At 35.3% G+C, this 21,069-nt stretch overlaps 1 pseudogene; it reads right to left on the bottom strand.

The window, feature by feature from the left end:
• The window catches only part of LOC112835463 (fibroblast growth factor receptor 1 pseudogene), a 67,619-nt pseudogene that overhangs the window by 2,814 nt on the left and 43,736 nt on the right, over window positions 1-21,069 (bottom strand).

A 21,069-nucleotide genomic window follows, 5' to 3' on the forward strand; every position in this document is an offset into this window, starting at 1 on the left:
TTTAGAGATTTTATTTATTTGAGAGAGAGAAAGAGAATGAATGGGGGGAGGGGCAGAGGGAGAAGAAGACTCCCCACTGAATATAGAGACCCTGATGGGGGGGCTAGATCCAAGGACCCTGAGGTCATGACCCCAGCCAAAGGCAGCCACTCAATGGACTGAGCCACCCAAGTGCCCCTCTATTATTGGTTTATTTCGCTATTATATTTCAAAAGAATCTAAGTTCTTTGTGGTCAGATATTTTATATGTTTTATTAATTGTAGCATTCTCAGAAAGGTAGCTGGCAGATTGTAAGGGCTCACTAAATCTTTTTAAACTTTATTTTGTTGTTATTATTGGGCTCCTTTATGGGCTTTACATCTTACCCTAGAAGTCTACCCTTCAGATGTAAGCAATAGGAATACAGTCCTGCTGTCTGTTCAAATGAGTAAAAAGCCTCTATTAAGTGGATATTTTAAAAGTTAAATGAATGGCCTAATACTTGTACATAGGGGGAAAGAGAGCATATTTTCTACAGTTTGGAAGTGGAGTTCTTTTATAGAGTTTTTTTACAAGCCTACACTATTGTACTATAACGGGCAGTTGTACATTACAATTATACAAACACTTTGGTGATTTATATCGTTTTTTGTGATTCATGACTGGATCATTTCATTCCTTAGGAGCATTGTAGTATTTCAAATTTTCATGTTCAATAAGCCTTTTGGAGTTGCTACTCTTTTTATTCAAATGGAGAAATAGTCGTGATTTCATCTAAAAGTGGTGGTGGTGGTGGTGGTGGTGTTTTCTAGGAATAAGTTACATTTTGCTAGTTTCAAAGTTTTGTTAAATTTCCAAGTCTGCCACTGATAAGAGCCTTTTTATAAAGTAGTAATTTTATACAAAGCAAAAAAGTTATGTAACACTCAATTGCTATACTATCTATGTTTCCATCTTGCACTGTGATAACACCCATCTTAACTCTATTTAAGACAAATCATTGCCAAATGACTTCTTAGCACTGATTGTATGATATGAAATCTAGCATAACTAAAAGTTTTTGATTTTACTAGTGTATAAATCGATTTAGAAACATATATATATGAATAAAAGATAATGCTTTAATTTATTTGGCAATTGTAAACTGTATGGGTTTTTTTTGGTAAATTTATATATTCTAAAATTTCATTGAGCCTTTTTACAATAAGAAACAAGTTACAAAAAATTAAGATTTATATACCCCAAATCAAAATTATTACAGGTTAAGAAGACAATCATAGAGGTTGAAGTATTTAAAATATTGAACCCAAAATATTTTATTAGGTAAAATCATGAATGCTGAGCATTCACTGTTGAAATAATACTAATATTATTGATAGATTGGTATAAACCTAAAATTAAATATTTATATGCACTTTTCATTGCAGGTATCTGACTGATAGATTACATATACCAAGATTTTGAATGATGAGCCCCATCTGGCCATATTTGATCTTTACACCACTTTCTGCTTAAAATTCTTGAGTAAAAATATTTTCCTTCATATGTTAAAGCTTCCTTGGAGATTCTGCCTAGTAATAAGGACACAACACTAATTGCTGTCAATACTATTCTAAAATACTCTTTTAAAAGTTTCTATTTACATATGAATCTCATGATTGGCTATTGTAGTTTTTATTCAGAACCGAAAATGTCTCATAGACTCCTTGTTTTTCCCAATCTTTTTTCTTCTCTTTTTTCTTTCTAAACATTCCATTCTCAATTGTCTGTACTAGATCTCCCCTCCACTCCTCTAGAGATTTTAGGTTTTGAATCAAGGACATAAAGAGATTCGCCGTTTATTTTTCTGCTTAAACATTGCCTTCTTTGTCTTAACCCATTCCTTAGGCAGTGAAGCCTGAGGCTAAAGCGTGTGTGCTAATATTTTATTGAGATGCATAATCCTTGGAAAGTAAAAAATGAGCAAAGTGAGGTTTGAGTCAGGGAAAGAGAGGAGCAAATATGTGAGATCAGACCTTTCTTTATTTTATTTATTTATTTATTTATTTTTTTTTTTAAAGATTTTTATTCATTTATTCATGAGAGAGACAGAGGGAGAGAGAAGCAGAGGGAGAAGCAGGCTCCCAAGGAGCAGGGAGCCCGATGCGGGACTCGATCCCAGGACCCTGGGATCATGACCTGAGCCGAAGGCAGACGCTTAACCATCTGAGCCACCCAGGCGCCCAGACCTTTCTTTATTTTAAAGAACTTTTTTATTTTTAAAAAATTTTAAAAAGATTTTATTTATTTATTTGAGAGAGAGTGAGAGAGAGCACACACAGGGTGAAGGGCAGAGGGAGAAGTAGACTCCCAGTTGAGCAGGGAAACCAATGTAGGGCTCAATCCCAGGACTCTGGGATCATGACCTGAATTGAAGGCAGATGCTTAACTGACTGAGCCACCCAGGCACCCAGTGAACTTTATTTTTTAGAGCAGTTTTAAGCTAATAGCAAATCAAGAGGGAGATTTCCCATATACCACTTGCCCACACACATGCATTGCCTCCCTGATCATGAACATCCCCCATTACAGTGAGCATTTATTACAATTGATGAACCTACATTGATACATCATAAATACTAAATGATCATAGTTTATATTATGGTTCATTCTAGGTGTTATATATTCTATTGGTTTGAACAAATGTATAATGACATGTATCCACCACTAGAGTATCATACAAAGTGGCTTCACTGCCTTAAAAATCTGTGCTCTTCCTATCCATCCCTCCCCTCTCACCCCCATCCACTTGGGGTCTTTTTCTGTCTTCACAGTTTTACCTTTTCCAGAATGTCATATAGATGGAATCACACAGTATGTAGACTCTTCAGATTGAATTCTTTCACTTAGTACTTTGCAATTCAAGCTCTTCCATATCTTTTCATGGCTTGGTAATTCATTTCTTTAGCACTAAATAATATTCCATTGTTTGTATGGGCTACATTTTATTTGACCTTTCACCTATTGAAGGATATCTTGGTTGTTTCCAAGTTTTTGTCATTTATGAATAAAACTGCTGAAGACATTTGTATAGACATAACTTTTCATCTTCTTTGGATAAATACCAAGAAGTGCAACTGCTGGATCATCTGGTAAGAATTTGTTTAGTTTTGAAAGAAACTGCCAAATTGTTTTCCATTTTGTATTCTCAACAGAAATGAAAGAACATACCTGTTACTCCCCATCCGCACCAGCATTTAGTGTTCTGTTGTCAGTGTTTTGGATGTTGAGTATGTACTGGTGTCTCTTTTTTGTTTTAATTTGCATTTTCCTGATGACATATGATGTGAAGCATCTTTTCATATGCTTATTTGATCTGCATATTTTCTTTAATGTGGTATCTGCTAAGGTCTTTGGCCCATTTTTAATTAGGTTTATTCCCATTGTTGGGTTTTAAGGGGTCTTGTGTATTTTTGATAATAATCCTTTGTTAGATGTGTCTTTTGCAAATATTGTCTCATAGTCTGTGGTTTATCTTTTCATTCTCTTGGCACTGTGTTTCACAGAGTAGACATTTTTAAATTCAATGAAATCTCACTTAACAATTTTTTCTTTCATGGATAGTGCCTGTGCTATTGTACCTAAAGATTTATTGCCAAACCCAAGGCCATCTAAGTTTTCTTCTATATTATCTTGTACATGTTTTATGTTTAGGTTTATAATCCAATTTGAGCTAATTTTTGTGAAGAGCATATGATATCTGCCTGGATTCATTTTATTTTATTTTATTTTTACATAAAGCTTTCCCATTACTCCAGAGCCATTTGTTGAAAAGATCATAATTGCTCATGTATTGCCTTTGCCACTTTATCAAAGATCTTTGAAATATATATGTGTGTGTACACACACACACACACACACACACACAAATACATATATCTTCACTATGTTCATCAGTTAAAGGGAAAATGCCCTATAATACTGAATTCAGACTACTTCATATTCATTGATTAATCAGTAACAAAGTACTGGAAACAAGCCAAAAATGTCTTCAATGAATTAAAGAAATAAGTTGATCCAATATACTTAATGTTTCTTAAAGGAATTGCAACATTTTTATAATAGATATCAGTTTAAATATTCATTATATAAGCATATTCTAAAAATAGACCTTAAAAAAGTACTTGACATATATGATGACAAAAACAAGTTTGACAAAAGTGAGTTTTGGTAAAATTTACAATAGTTACCACTTAAACTCTTGTTCTGCAATTCAGTCATTTTAATTTACAGAAGTACAAAAATAAGAGGATGAGCAAGATGGTAGAGGAATAGGAGATGTAAATTTCATCTGGTCCCAGGAATTAAACTAGATAGGTATCAAACCATTCTGAACACATACAAACTCAATAGAATAGATTGAAGAAAAGAATAGCAGCAACTCTATGAACAGAAAAGCAACCACTTTCTAGAAGGTAGGGTGTGCGGAGAAGTGAGTCCCAGGCAATGTTTGGGAAGATGGACCGCGGGAGGAGGGAGCCTCCCTCAGCCGGGTACCAGCAAGAGATAGAGCAGCAGAGCACAAAATTGAAATTTAGATGTCACTCCAGTGGCTAAGTGGGGGGTAAAACCCTCGCTGGGACTGTGTGGTCTCAGGACCCTTGGGGTCACAGAAAGACTGGGGTTGTCTAAGTGTGGCAGAGCTCCCAGGTATTGGAGCAGGGAAGCGGGTGCAAAGACAGAGACAGGAAGGGGGCTCTCAGCTTGGGGTTGCCATAAACTGTGATCTGCAGCATAATTGCTGCAGTACTCTTATAGCAGGGACCCAACAAGGGGTAGATCCAGAAATACTGCCCTGCCTCCCCTGGGAAGAGTGACATGGGAGTGCACCACAGGAATCTGCTGGGTTTGGAGACTCCAAACGGAGTCATGTGTCAGAGATAGAAATGTTCAGTCATAGGCAGGTGAGCATGGAATGCAGCTGGAGACCAGGGAGGCAGGAGTAATTGACTGCTTTTCTCTGTAAGCTCACTGAGGATGGGGGCCCCTAGTTCTCTGCTCCTCCGGGGCAGAGATTGGGAGGCCACCATTTTCACTCCTGTCCTCTAAAGCTGTATGGAAATCTTTCAGGGAACAAAAGCTAACAAGAGCAAACCCAAGCAGATTACATAGCCTGGTCCCTGACAAGGGCCGTGCAATTCTGCCTCGGGCAAAGATACTTGAAAATCACTACAACAGGCCCCTCCCCCGGAAGATCAGCAAGAACATCCAGCCAAGACCAAGTTTACCAATCAATGAAAGCTACAGAACCCAGTGCTAGGGGAATACAGCACATAGATCTCATGGCTTTGTTTCCCATGATTCTTTAGTCTTTCAAAGTTAATTTTTAAAAATTTTCTTTTACTTTTTTCTTTTTTGATTTTTTTCTTTTTCCCTTTTTCAACCCATATCTTATCAATTCCTTTTTTTTAAACTTTTTTTTAATTTTCATTTTTAGAGTCATATTCTATCCCTTCATTGTAGGAACCTTATTTTTCGTATATATATAAGTTTTTCTCTCTTTAAAATTTTGGGATACAGTTTCTTCTAACAGACCAAGATATGCCCTAAATCTCTAGTATATGGCTTTGTTCTAGTCTCCTCCCTGATCACATTCTCTTCCTTTTTCTTGTTGTTTTTTTTATTTTTCTTTTTTCTTTTTTCAACGAACTTATCGATTCCTTTTTTAAAATCTATTATAATTTTCATCTTTACAGTCATATTCCATCCTTTCATCATATTTATCCTTATTTTTGTACATATATAAGTTACTCTTTCTTTAAAATTTTAAGAGGCAGTTTCTTCTAACAGACAAAAATACACCCAAAATCTAGTGTGTGGCTCTGATCTATTCACCAGCCCGATCATATTCTTTTTTTTTTTTAATTTCCCTTTCTTTCCCCCCTCATTTTTAGTCTCTTCTGATTTGTTTAGTGTATATTTTTCTGGGGTCGTTGTTACCCTTTTAGTATTTTGTTCTCTCATTCATCTATTCTTCTCTGGACAAAATGACAAAATGGAAAAATTTAACTCAAAAAAAAAAAAAAAAAGAACAAGAGGCTATACAGACTGCCAAGGACCTAATCAATACAGACATTAGTAAGAGTTCAGAATGATGATTATAAAAATACTAGCTGGTATTGAAAAAAGCATGGAAGATACTAGAAAATCCTTTCCTGAAGAAATAAAAGAACTATAATCTAACCAAGTTGAAATCAAAAGAGTAAGTAATGAGGTACAGTAAAAAAATGGAGGCTCTAACTGCTAGGATAAATGAAGCAGAAGAGAGAATTAGTGATATAGAAGACCATTTGGTCTTCTATAAAAAGAGAGATAAACAACCACTGCATCACGAGGGCAGAATTTGAGAGATAAGTGATATCATAAGATGAAACAATACTAGAAAAATTGGGATCCCAGAAGAAGAAGAAAGAGAGAGAGGGGCAGAAAGTATACTGGAGCAAATTATAGTGGAGAACTTCCCTAATTTGGGGAAAGAAACAGGCAACAAAATCCAGGAGGCTCAGAGAACCCCCCTCAAAATCAATAAAAATAGGTCAACACTGTGACATCTAGCAGTAAAACTTACAAATCTCAGAGACAAAGAGGAAATCCTGAAAGCAGCTCAGGACAAGAGGTCTGTAAACTACAATGGTAGAAACATTAGATTGGCAGCAGACCTATCCACAGAGACCTGGCAGGCCAGAAAGGACTGCATGATATATTCAGAGCACTAAATGAGAAAAATATGCAGCCAAGAATACTATATCCGTGTAGGCTGTCATTGAAAATAGAAGGAGATATAAAAAGCTTCCAGGACAAACACAAACTAAGAGAGTTTGCAAACAAACCAGTCCTACAAGAAATATTGAAAATGGTCCTCTACCGCGCTTGGGTGTCTCAGATGGTTAAGCATCTGCCTTCGGCTCAGGTCACGATCCAGGGGTCCTGGGATAGAGTCCCACATCGGACTCCCTGCTCTTTGGGAGCCTGCTTCTCCCTCTGCTTCTCTCTCTCTCTCTCTCTCTCATGAATAAATAAATAAAATATTTTTAAAAATATTAAAAAAGAAAGAAAACGGTCCTCTAAGCAAAGAGAGAGCCTAAAAGTAACATAGGAAAGGAACAGAGACAATACAGAGTAACAGTCTTTACAGGCAATACAATGGCACAAAATTCATATCTTTCAATAGTTACCCTGAATGTAAAGGGGCTAAATGCCTGAATCAAAAAACACAGGGTAACAGATTAGATTAAAAAAAACAAGACCCATCGATATGCTGCCTGCAAAAGACTCATTTTAGCCAAAGAAACCTCCAGATTTAAAGTGAGGGGGTGGAAAACCATTTACTATGCTAATGGACATCTAAAAGAAAGCTGGGTTTGCAATCCTTATATCAGACAAATTAGACTTTAAACCAAAAACTATAATAAGAGATGAGGAAGGACAATATGTCCTACTTAAAGGGACTATCCAACAAGAAGATCTAACAATTTTAAATATCTATGCCCCTAACATGGGAGCATCCAATTGCATAAGGCAATTAATAACAAAATCAAAGAAACACATCAACAAAATACTATAATAGTAGGGGACTTTAACACCCCCCTCACTGAAATGGACAGATCATATAAGCAAAACATTAACAAGGAATTAAAGGCTTTAAATGACACACTGGACCAAATGGACTTCACAGATATATTCAGAATATTCCATCCCAAAGCAACAGAACACATATTCTTCTCTAGTGCCCATGGAACATTCTCCAGTATAGATCACATCCTAGGTCACAAATCAGGTCTCAACTGGTACCAAAAGATTGGGGTCATTCCCTGCATGATGCTTTGAAACTAGAACTCAATCACAAGAGGAAAGTTGGAAAGAACTCAAATACATGGAGGCTAAAGAGCATCCTACTAAAGAATGAATGTGTCAACCAGGAAATTAAAGAAGAATTTAAAAAAATCATGGAAACAAGTGAAAATGAAAACATAACTGTTCAAAATTTTGGGATGCAGCAAAGGCCATCCTAACTAGAAAGTATATAGCAATACAAGCCTTTCTCAAGAAACAAGAAAGTTCTCAAATACACAACCTAATGCTTCACCTAAGGGGCTGGAAAAAGAACAGCAAATAAAGCCTAAACCCAGCCGGAGATGAGAAATAATAAAGATCAGAGCAGAAATCAATGAAATAGAAACCAAAAGAACAGTAGAACAGATCAACAAAACTAGGAGCTGGTTCTTTGAAAGAATAATAAGATTGATAAACCCCTGGCCATTTTTATCAAAAAAAAAAAAAAAAGAGAGAGAGAGATAGAGAGATAGAGAGAGAAACAACCCAAATAAATAAAATTATGAATGAAAGAGGTGAGATCACAAACAACAGCAAAGAAATATAATCCGGTATAACAACATATTATGAGCAATTATATGCCAGCAAATTAGATAATCTGGAAGAAATGGATGCATTCCTAGAGATGAATAAACTACCAAAACTGAACCAGGAAGAAATAGAAAACCTGAACAGACCCATAACCAGTACAGAAATTGAAGCAATAATCAAAAATCTCCCAACAAACAAGAGCCCATGGCTAGATGGCTTCCCAGGGGAATCCTATCAAACATTTAAAGAAGAATTAATATCCCTATTCTTCTGAAACTGTTCCAAAAAAAATAGAAATGGAAGGAAAACTTCCAAACCCATTTTATGAGGCCAAAATTACCTTGATCCCAAAACCAGACAAAGACCGCATCAAAAAGGAAAATTACAGACCGATATGCCTGATGAACATGGCTGCAAAAATTCTCAGCAAAATACTAGCCAATAGGATCCAACATTACATTAAAGGGATTATTCACCACAACCAAGTGGTATTTATTCCTGGGCTGCAAGGTTGGTTCAACATCAACAAATCAATCATTGTGATACAATACATTAATAAAAGAAAGAACAGGAACCATATGATACTCTCAATAGATACAGAAAAAGCATTTGACAAAGTACAGCATCCTTTCTTGATGAGACTCTTCACAGTGTAAGGATAGAGGGTACCCACCTCAATATCATAAAAGCCATCTATGAAAAACCCACAGTGAATATCATTTTCAATGGGGAAACACTGAGAGCTTTCCCCCTAAGGTCAGGGACATGCAGGAATATCCACTATCACCACTGCTGTTTAACATAGTACTAGAGGTCCTAGCCACAGCAATCAGACAACAAAAAGAAATAAAAAGCATCCAAATATGCAAAGAAGAAGTGAAACTCTCACTATTTTTGTAGATGATATGATACTTTATGTGGAAAATCCAAAAGATTCCACCCCAAAACTGTTAGAACTCATACAGTAATTCAGTAAAGTGGCAGGATATAAAAATCAATCCACAAAAATAAGTGGCATTTCTATACACCAACAACAAGACAGAAGAAAGAGAAATTAAGGAGTGGATCCCATTTACAATTGCACCCAAAACCATAAGATACCTAGGAATAAATCTAACCTAAGAGGCAAAGAATCTGTACTCAGAAAGCTATAGAATATTCATGAAAGAAATTGAGGAAGTCACAAAGAAATGGAAAAATATTCCATGCTCATGGATTGGAAGAACAAATACGAAAATGTCTATGCTATCTAGAGCAATCTACACATTTAAGGCAATCCTTATCAAAATACCATCCACTTTTTTCAAAGAAATGGAACAAATAATCCTAAAATTTGTATGGAACCACAAAAGACACCGAATAGCCAGAGGAATGTTGAAAGAGAAAAGCAAAGCTGGTGGCATTACAATTCCGGACTTCAAGCTCTATGACAAATCTGTAATCATCAAGACAGTATGGTAGTGGCACAAAAACAGACACATAGATCAATAGAACAGAATAGAGAGCCCAGAAATGGACCCTTAACTCTGTGGTCAACTCAAAATGGATGAAAGACCTAAAAGTGAGACAGGAATCCATCAAAATGCTTGAGGAGAATACGAGCAACAACCTCTCCGACCTTAGCCATAGCAACTTCTTCCTAGACACATCACTAAAGGCAAGGGAAGCAAAGGGATAAATGAACTATTGGGACTTTATCAAGATAAAAAGCTTTTGAACAGCAAAAGAAACAGTCAACAAAACCAAAAGACAACTGACAGAATGGGAGAAGATATTTGCAAATGACATTTCAGATAAAGGGCAAGTATCCAAAATCTAAAAAGAACTTATCAAACTCAACATCCAAGGAGCAAATAATCCAATCAAGAAATGGGCAGAAGACACAAACAGACATTTCTGCAGAGAAGACATCCAAATGGCCAACAGACATGAAAAAGTGCTCAACACCACTCGGCATCAGGGAAATCCAAATCAAACCTCAATGAGATACCACTTCACACCAGTCAGAATGGCTAAAATTAACAAGTCAGGAAACAGCATATTTTGGCAGGGATGCGGAGAAAGGGGACCCCTCTTACACTGTTGGTGGGAATGCAAGCTGATGCAGCCACTCTGGAAAATAGTAAGGAAGTTCCTCAGAAAGTTGAAAATAGAACTACCCTATGACCTAGCAATTGCACTACTGGGTATTTACCCCAAAAGATACAAATGTAGGGATCTGAAGGGGTACATACATCCCAATGTTTATAGCAGCAATGTCCACAATAGCCAAACTATGGAAAGAGCCAAGATGTCCATCAACAGATGAATGGATAAAGAAGTGGTATATATATATATATATATATACAATATATATATATGTATATATATATATATATATACAATGGATGTTATGCAGCCATCAAAAGGAATGAAATCTTGCCATTTGAAACAATGTGGATGGAACTGGAGGGTGTTATGCTGAGCGAAATAAGTCAATGAGAGAAAGACATGTATCCTAAGACCTCACTGATATGAGGAATTTGAGAAACAAGACAGAGGATCATTGAGGAGGGGAGGGAAAAATGAAACAAGACGAAACCAGAGAGGGAGACAAACCATGAGAGTCTCTTAATCTCAGGAAACAAACTGAGGGTTGCTGGAGTGGTGGGGGGTGGGAGGGATGGGGTGGCTGGGTGTTGGACATTTGTAGTGTATGTGCTATGGTGAGTGCTGTGAATTGCGTAAAACTGATGAATCACAGACCTGTACCTCTGAAACAAATAATTCATTATATGTTTAAAAAAAAATAAAGTAGGAAGCAAAAAACAAAGGGGGGAAATTGGAGGGGGAGACAAACCATGAGAGACTATGGACTCTGAGAAACAAACTGAGGGTTTTAGAGGGCAGGGGGTGGGGGGATGGGTTAGCTCGGTAGTGGGTATTAAGGAGAATACGTATTGCATGGAACACTGGGTGTTATATGCAAACAATGAATCATGGAACATTACATCAAAAACTAATGATGCAATCTATGGTGACTAACATAACATAATAAAATAAAAGTAAAAAATAAAAAAATAATATATAAGAATACACAAAGTATAGCACTATACTTGGTCAGTATTTTAGTAAATAAATGTTTTGGTCAGATATAAATATGTTGTAATACAAAACATTTTTCTTCTTTCTTTTAGTCCTTTTAATTTGTAAAACTAGCCACAAACACCACCACCACCCCCCAAAAAGAAGATGATTTGCAATCCAAATTTATGTCTAAATGAATTTGTTGCACAGGACAAAAAAAAAAAAGAAAAAAGAAAAAAATACATACACACACACACACACACACACATTTGCAATAGTCATGTTCAAAATAGCAACAAAACAGCAGGGTCCTAAATGTAAGCAGTATAATTTTTTTTCTATCAAAAAAGCAAGGTTATGTGAAATATTGGAATTTTATTTCCAGGTCTAGTGTTTCAAGATAGTTAACTACACTTACAGTGTCAACTGCCCCTTGTTGGCAGTATGATTTTATTGGCTCTGTGGAATAACAGCAAGAATTTACTATTGCTTCTTTCTTTTATGACACACACAGAAAAAAAAATTGACACATTTACTCAAGACCAACCAGAATCATTTTAACCTATCAAAATTGATGGGAGGCCTTCACTGCCAAAGTCACTGCTGGGTTTTCACAATTCATTGCAGACAATCTGCTACTCCCATTATGATAAAGCAGAGATGATTCTTAATCAGGGAAGAAAGCTAGATTAATACTTGTAATTATCATTGAATTATTTAGCCTGCTATAGGATTATTATTATTAGTGTCATTTGACAATTTTCGCTCATTTTATTAAACACAACTGTGAGTAATTATCCTACCTAATATCTCTCTGTACTGGCTGACTAGCTAGCAAACATTCATGAAACTATCCATTAGCCACACATATAAAATGTTGTATTATGGTGCTGTTGATTCAGTACATGCCACTACCTGATCCTTTAGCTCTTTGAGGATTTGCAAATCAATTAATTATATGTTTTTTGGATTCTCTCCATACAGTTTGAAAATTTATTATAGAGTCCATGAGCATTATTAATTTTACCATATTAAACCGGCAATCACACTTTGATTTTCATAACAAAAGAAATATAAACACATTAATTCAGATCATTTTTCTGTGAGTCTGTCCAACCTCTAAAATACTATTCCTTAGGATAATATACACCAAAATTGGATTAAACAAGAAATTAGATGGCACCTAAAAACTTGGTTTAATATTCTCATAAGTACTATACAACTCATTTCTTAAATTGTGACATTGTCTTACACAGGTCCACACTTTTATAATCTTAACATTTTAAGATAATCAATAAATTAAATTAATCATGATTAAAAATCAAACATAAAAATTTCTACTTTTTGCTTTTGCCCCCTCCATTTGGAGCTTATTCATAGCCTTCTGATAATTAAAAGGTCCCTTTGTTTGCGAAAATCTGGACAGAAATAGCTCTAAGAGCCCATTCAGAGCTTGATATTAATCTACATCTTTTGACTCCATTTCTCCTGACAATAAAGAGTCGGACAAGGATTTGAGTGGGGTTAGTTTATTTGGGAGATTATCCAAGGTATAAAAAGTGGAAGAGGGGCGCCTGGGTGGCTCAGTCATTAAGCATCTGTCTTCCGCTCAGGTCATGATCCCGGGGTCCTGGGATCGAGCCCCGCATCGGGCTCCCCCACTCCCCCTGCTTGTGTTCCCTCTCTCACTGTGTGTCTCTCTCTCTAATAAATAAATAAAATCTTTAAAAAAAAAGTGGGAGAATGGGAGAGTGAGATGGAGAAGAAGCAAATTTGTCATAAATGTACATTGTTGACATAATTGCTGTGGCTAGACAGTGAAGGCTTGCTTTTATTGGAAGCTCCTGAGAAACTTCTCAAAGTAGTCCTCATGAAGACCTGAAAACTGGCAATTTTATCTATGGTTCCTATTTCCCTTTCACTGAGGGCCATCCTCAGAGGACATTAACTCTCCTACACTTTTGGGCATTGCTTAGGTTCAACCTGAGGAAACTTTTGTGGGTTGTGTTGGAGAAATTGTAAGATGAGAGATAGAACACAAGATGCTATCAGTGTTAAGTGAGTGTAATTTCCCATGCAACTATCCACCACAGGTGTGGCTAAAGTCAGGAGTTTGGGCTTGATATCAGAGGTATTTTAGGCAGTATCATTTTAGGTTAATCACTGTATCTGAAATTTCCAAAAACTTCAACAGATGAAATTTTGATTATAAATCTATAAATATAATAATAAATCTACTGTATTCAAATATTTTTATAGAAATGTACAAAGCATCAATTGATTTAATATTTAAATGTTAGAAAATGTTGAACTGAAAGAATTTGGTCATTTAACAAAGTATAAGAAGCAGAACTTAGGTTTAGGTAGGAACAGAGTAGAACTCAAGGTGCATTTAAGACTCAGTTAAGAAATTGAATATATGCTTAAATATCTTACAGGTTTGCTAAAGAATCAGTGACTCTGTGTTCACTTGTGGTTATGCAGGAATTTTAAACTTTCTGTAAGAAGCTATTAGATCTGATTATATAATGGCAGTAAAGGAAACAAAGTACAAACCCATAAAGACAAAGACATGGAATATGAGAGAAAAGAATAATAGATAAGAGGATCCAATGCATTTGAGGAAAATGGGAATTGAACTACACAATGATTGTTGATTTTTTAGATAGAGAAAAAAACAAAACTTTAGCTTGCAAGAAGGAAACAAACAGAAGACAAATCGTGATATGATACAGAATCCTGGAAAAGGCAGTAACTTGGAATGGAGGAGGAGGAATTGTGTTAGGTAATTTGGAAAGGAAGGAGTCAGGAGATGATTGCTTGATAAATTTTATATGGTGCACTTAAATGCACAGATTTCTCTTCTTTAGCTTATATGGAGAATAGAGTGTCCTTTCTCTTCCCTTTCAAAGGACCAGAGGTATACTCTTTCAGACTGAAAACCTGAAAAGCTCAGAACTCAGTTGCTCAAGCACAGTTGAGAGGACATATTTCAATTAAGATTTACATTTTGCTGCATGTGGTAGGCTACCCACAGTGGTCTAATTGTATTTTTTCACTTAACAAGAAGACTACAGAAAGTGTTTTCCGGCATTGTTTCAGAGTCTTAAGAAAGTCAAGTAAAATGTCTTAGAGGTTTTCATGGCCTTTTATTCATGGTTGCAAAAATGGCTGCTGGAGTTCTCACTATTAAGCCCACATTTCTGGCAGAAAAACAGAGCTAAAAGAGAATGATATCTTTTATGAATGATACTTTGTCGTATGGCTACAACATAACCAGAAAAGAGAAAGGAAAATATTTGATGTTTTAAGTTTGCCTGTTGCCAATCCCCCAATGCATTCTGATATTAAAGAAAAAAGGAGATGGATATCTCAATAAATGATTATACCACCATTTTAAACCATAAGAGACTTTTAACAATAGGAAACAAACTGAGGGTTGCTAGAGGGGAAGTGGGGGGAGGGATGGGGTAATTGGGTGATGGGCATTAAGGAGGGCACGTGATGTACTGAGCACTGTGTGTTATATGCAACAGATGAATAACGGAAATCTACATCTAAAACTAATGATACACTTTATGTTAACTAATTGAATTAAAAGAAAAGTTAATACCAAATACCACCATTTTATAAAACAATATTCCCAGCAGGCTCTGTTGCTTTAAAATATTCACTTTATAACAAGAGTTGTTACTTTCGCCTAGCCAATACTTAACATCAATGTTCATCCCTTTCCTGCTTTATCCCTTCCTGTTATCAGTAAAGGTTCATCTGGGTTCCCTAGAAGCCATCCAAATAAGCTTGCAATAAATCTGGTTGGTTTTCACCACCCTGAGCACAGGGAATTCCATTGAAATAAGCTTTATCTCCATAAATTGCAAATACATGGATGATTTTGAATGACCTTTCTTGAGGTCTTGTTTCATGATAATAAATTTAGGGTGACTTATTGGAATGAATGTTATTATCATATTTTCATAGTTCCAAGTACATGGAATTGTAAAATAGATTACTGGATGTGGCATTACTGACAACTGTTCTCATTTTGGCATTAAATTACAGTGTACTGAGCTGAGGAGATTATGAGAGAAATAATTTAAAAAGTCTTAGGGGTATGATCAGACTGTTGGGCAATTCTGGGCCTAAGAAAGGAAAATGTCAACTGATTGAGATTCCTGGTACCCTGATTTCAGAGAGAAGTTAAGATAAATAAGTAACATGAGGAGACGTAGAAAGCCAAAGATAAGTGATAATTTTGAGTGCCAGAGGGTATATGCATCTCAGTTTATCTTCTTGCTTTACCACTAAGGTTGCTCCTGGTCCCATAGGAGGGGAAAATGAGGAAACAATTATGAAAGCCCTAGAGGAAAGTTTAGGTATGTGTTGGACCTAATCTCTGTGGGTGACATAAGAACCCACATCTTACAACTCTCCCTGAAACACTCCTTACAATTTCAGTGTAATTTGGTGTATGCATCTTTAGAATGACAAAACACTTTGCAAGGTCATCTACTTTATTTTCTTATTTCTACAAGTTCCCAGCACAAGTGAGTCAACTGTCTCCACATTTTAACACGGTGACAGTTGCAGAGGAATGGAGGCGTACGAGTAGAGTCATCAACATGTGTGATGTTAAGAAGTATGACAGGGTAGCAGCTATTTCCAGGAACTGAAATATGGGTCAGGCAGCTGTGCAGGAAAAGTGATGGAATAAACGACTCATCCCAGAGGAGTTCTATAACATATAGTTCTATAATGTATCTGTAGCACCCAATGCCCACTTGATCCAAAGATAAGGATTTACAGTTAAGACCCCATTTATGATTTGACTGGTAGAGTCTGAATCATATATTTACTATTGTTTTGACTATTATTCGAAGCCTATATTTGTACTTGGGATATGAGTACTCTGTGAACATGTGCTATTTTTAGATTATATATTTCCCCTTTCTAATCCTTGTTTGTTTGTTTGCTTTTATTTGTTAGTGATTTCAGTAAATGGATATATCTGAAAAACTAAGTCATTATTATAAGTCATTATTGTACCGTATTGTAAAATAGATTACTGAATGTGGCATTACTGACAACTGTCCTCATTTTGGAATAAGTCATCATTATTATATATAGCATTAAAATAAGTCATTATTATGTATAGCATGTCCTTGTGCATTCCTCCTTTGAATCCAGCTTAGTTTCACCATGTCCTTATCAATTTGGGAAAAATATGCTATTATTTCTCTTTATAAAATTTCTCCTGTTAGTCTGTGATGGTTGTCATCAGCAGTAATTCCTCTGAAGGCTTTGTCAAAACAGTTGAAAAATTGGAAAGGTGTGAATGAAACTGTTTGCTGAATATAAAGAAAAGAGCATTGAAGTACAATTCACACTCTTACTTCCACTTCTAAGCCTTTAGATGTTTGACCTTTGAAAATTTTGCTTCTAGCAGAGATGCCCTATATAACTCTTACTTTAAGGAACAAGTTGCTTTAATTTTTTTTTTATTACTTTGCCATTCAGGTATTTCCATTTAAATTAAATTTGGTATCATTTAAAAAAATAATCAAAAGTGCAGCCCATGTTCAATTCCTGAGCAACAATAATTTTAGAAAGTTTTGTATTATTGAACCAAAGGGTTTTTCTGTAGTTTTAACTCTTTGTTTCTATGATTTTTCTCATTAGTCACATGAGTGACTGTGATATAACAGGCATTGAGGATAAAGAAGGACTGAAAAGAAACAATCCTTGTCCTCGTGAAGTTGAGAATCTAGCAAGGGAGTCAAACAATTCAATCATTTGGAGACAATTTATTGAGCGCCTGGTCTAAGGTGAGCACAAACAAAAGCCCAGCCCAGAGAAATCATTTTAATGGGAGAGATAGATAATAAGGAAGCCAACTTAAAAAAAAAAAGTACTGATTTTTCTTTAATAGTAATGCATATTTGCTATAAATAAGGCACATTTTAAAAAAGAGCAGGGATCGAAAAGAGGTTTTTTAACTGAGTGGTCCAAAAAAGGCTGCTCTGAGAAAGTCTGTTTTGAACAGATTTCTGAATAATATCAGCTATGAAGCTGCATAAAGATCTCAGGAATGGGTGATTATTCTGGTCAAAAAATTGTAAAGGCTCTAAAGTCACAATACAAGCTGTAAGTTTCTATAATAAGGTAAGTTGTAACAAAAAATTAGAAGAAATAACTAACCCAGGTCTGAAAGAAAAGGGACCTATGGGATTAATATTAATTTAAGCTCTAAAAGATAAGTAGGACTTAGTTACCGTCCCCAAATTCAAGAAACTCACATTCCACAATACAAACACATAAACAAACACATATGCCAAAAACATTAATAAAAATACAATAGAACGAAATTGTGATGATGCTGATATGTATGGGGAATGAAAGATCATAAACAAAGTGCAGGTAACTGAGAGTGTGTGGGAATTTTGGTAAGAATAGTGGGGAAGAGGAATCCCTGAACATGTCCTAAATGAAGCAATTCTCGTGTTGTGTTTTAAAGGGTAAATAAGAGTTTGCCTAACTAATTAAAGACGGATGCCTCAGCTTTAGGAGGTACAAAGCCATAGAGGTGTGAAAAACTACTGCAAATATTTTCATGTTTGTTGCTGCTTCCAGTAATGGTGATCTAAAAACTCCTACTAAGGACAACTAAAAATCCAGACAAAATATCTTTTAATGTTAAAAATATCACAATGTTTATAGAACTAAGTGAGGAATTACTGGGCCAAGATATAGAATATAATGAGAACCTAGAGATATATGCCTTGAAGCCATTTTTGCTATGAGAGCCTTTGAAACTGCTAAAACACACTGAGTTGTGCTTTTAATAGATTGTTGATACTAAAGAGGCAAAATTCAAAACCCAGCAGCAATCAAATTTGAGGACTTTGGCACAACCCAAAATTAAGTTGAGATCCCCAAAGCACAAGGAGGAGCAGAAATAAAAGAGTATAGTCTACCTTGCTTTCTGTGTAAACTGAGAAAGTCAAACACTGAATTTGGAGTATGATCGCCTTGTAGAGCCTCAGGCGCAAGAGAAAATCCTGTCAAGGAGGACAATACCATTATTATAGCTCATAATTATGCCCACCCAGAAAGAGTTTCGAATATAATGTCTTGGACACAGCAAAATGTAACAAAGCACACAAACAAAGAACCATTAGCAAGATCTGATAGACACAAGGAATTAAGATATTAAAATGATCAATAAAGATTGTAAAATAAGCTTGCTTACTCTGCTCAAAGAAATGAGAAGTGCAGTAAATTGAACAAAAAAAAAAACTGAAACTAAAAATGATGATGAGAAAAATTTTATAAATAAACCAAATGGATACTCTAGAATTTTAAAGATATGGCAGCTAATTTAAGACACAACAGGGTTGCCTGTGTGGCTTGCTTGGTTAAGCCTCTGCTTCTTCATTTTGGCTCAAGTTATGATCTCAGGGTTGTGAAATGGAGCCCCACTTTGGGCTCTGTGCGGAACCTAGAGCCTGCTTAAAATTCTCTTTGCCCCCTCTCTCTACCCCTCCCCACTCTCCCTCTCAAATAAATAAATAAATAAATAAGACAAAACAAAAGCAAACTATGAAAATGAATATAAACATTTTGAAATGAAAACAAATTTGAAAATAAAACAGAGACCTACAAAGCTAAAAGTTCATTCAGAAAATAGAAGGATCTACTACAGTTAAAAAAAATGCATATGACACAATGTTAAGATATCAAAAGATTTGAGCATGTACTTTACAGAAAGGATAACCCAAATAGCCCCTCATATGTAAAAATTGTTCATCTTTATTATGACTCTGGAATACAAACTAAAACCTAGGATGACAGGGCGCCTGGGTGGCTCAGTAGGTTAAGCAACTGCCTTCAGCTCAGGTCATGATCCTGGAGTCCTGGGATCGAGTCCCGCATCGGGCTCCCTGCTCAGCAGAGAGTCTGCTTCTCCCTCTGACCCTCTTCCCTCTTGTGCTCTCTGTCTCTCATTCTCTCTCTCTCTCTCAAATAAATAAATAAAATCTTTAAAAAAAAATAAAAAAAATAAAACCTAGGATGAAATACTGTTACACATTCACCATATTGGGCAACAGTAAAAATGTCTTGCAAGAATGTGAAATAATGACAGTATCCATATTTTGCTGGTAGAGTATATATAATAAAAACATTTTAGGTAAGTTGGACAATACTTAGAGAACTTAAAGATAAATAAATCTTTGGTCCATTCCTAGAAATATAGCGTGAAATATATTAAATCAATTTTTGCACCAGGATATGCATACAAATGATCTAGTCATTTCGTTCATAACAGCAAATAAATAGTGGCATATTTGTACAATAGTATATTAAATAGCAGAGAATATTAACAAACTGGGAGGAGGGGGTAGGTTGTTAACAAAAAGAGGTCTTCTATGGTTCTGGCTATGTTCTATTTCTCAAAATGTTCCAGTTAAATGAGTTTTCCACTGGAACATTTTGAGAAATAGAACATATATATATATATATATGTGTGTGTGTGTTCTAGAATATAATAGATCTATCTATCTATCTATCTATATCTATCTATCTATCTATCTATCTATCTATCTATCTATCTACACAGCCCAGAAGCTGTAAAGCTAGGCTAAGGAGACTTTATAGGGCTTTCTGTAGTCTGCCATCCATTATATCATACCTCAGTGTTCAAATCTCCATTTGTTTCCTCAGTTCCCTAATATTTATACTAAGGTGACCTGACCTAGACTTTTGGTTACCCTTGTCTAAATATTTCTATTTTAACAAAGTCCTTTTAACACTCAGAGCCTAAAACTTAGAAAAATACTCTGTCATATCACTAGAGTGGAAAATATATAGTTACCCATTAACTAATGCTATCCATGTCTACATTAGATGCATGACATTTTTAATTCTTGGGAGCTTTTGCTTAAATGAATTTTCTAAGCTTCCTTTAAATGAAGCTTTAAGCCATCACCACATGAGTAAAATTAAAGAACTAAATGAAAACAAGCCAAGTATTTACAGAGTAATAGTATGTGCAGTGGAAAGAGTACAATCCTGAAATCATAAAGCCTAAATTAGTGTGATGCATCTTTACTAGCCATGTAATCATAAACCAGTTATCTAAATGTGTTAGCCTCAGTTTTTTCACCCATGAAATGGTGATGATAATACTTATTATGCAGAGTTGTTGTGTGGATTTAATGAGGCATGGAGCATGAGTTTCATATTCCATGCTAAAATGATAGCTATTTTTTTTACTTAAAATAATTCTAATAGTAGTAATTAAATTGTTCAAAATGATGATATTCATTTATATTATGAGGCACTGTCTTGACTATTCATAGACACATTTACCAAAATATATTTCATTTTACTTTACCCCCTCTAAGAATGTACATTCCATAATTCAATATGAATCTCATTATGAATAATAATTACTATAATAAATACACTGATTTTTCTTCTATTTATTTTTAGGGAAGTATCCTTTACTGTTGAACATAGAGAAACTTAAACAAGTCTGTCTTGTTCCAAATTTGTATGGTGCTTTCTTATAAATTAGATGATAGAGTTGTATGAAATAAATTCATGCAGTTAAGACATTT

This window comes from Callorhinus ursinus, unplaced genomic scaffold (genome assembly GCF_003265705.2).
Source record: "Callorhinus ursinus isolate GAN/ISIS: 27379988/994484 unplaced genomic scaffold, GSC_fseal_2.0 scaffold4, whole genome shotgun sequence".
NCBI lineage: Eukaryota > Metazoa > Chordata > Mammalia > Carnivora > Otariidae > Callorhinus > Callorhinus ursinus.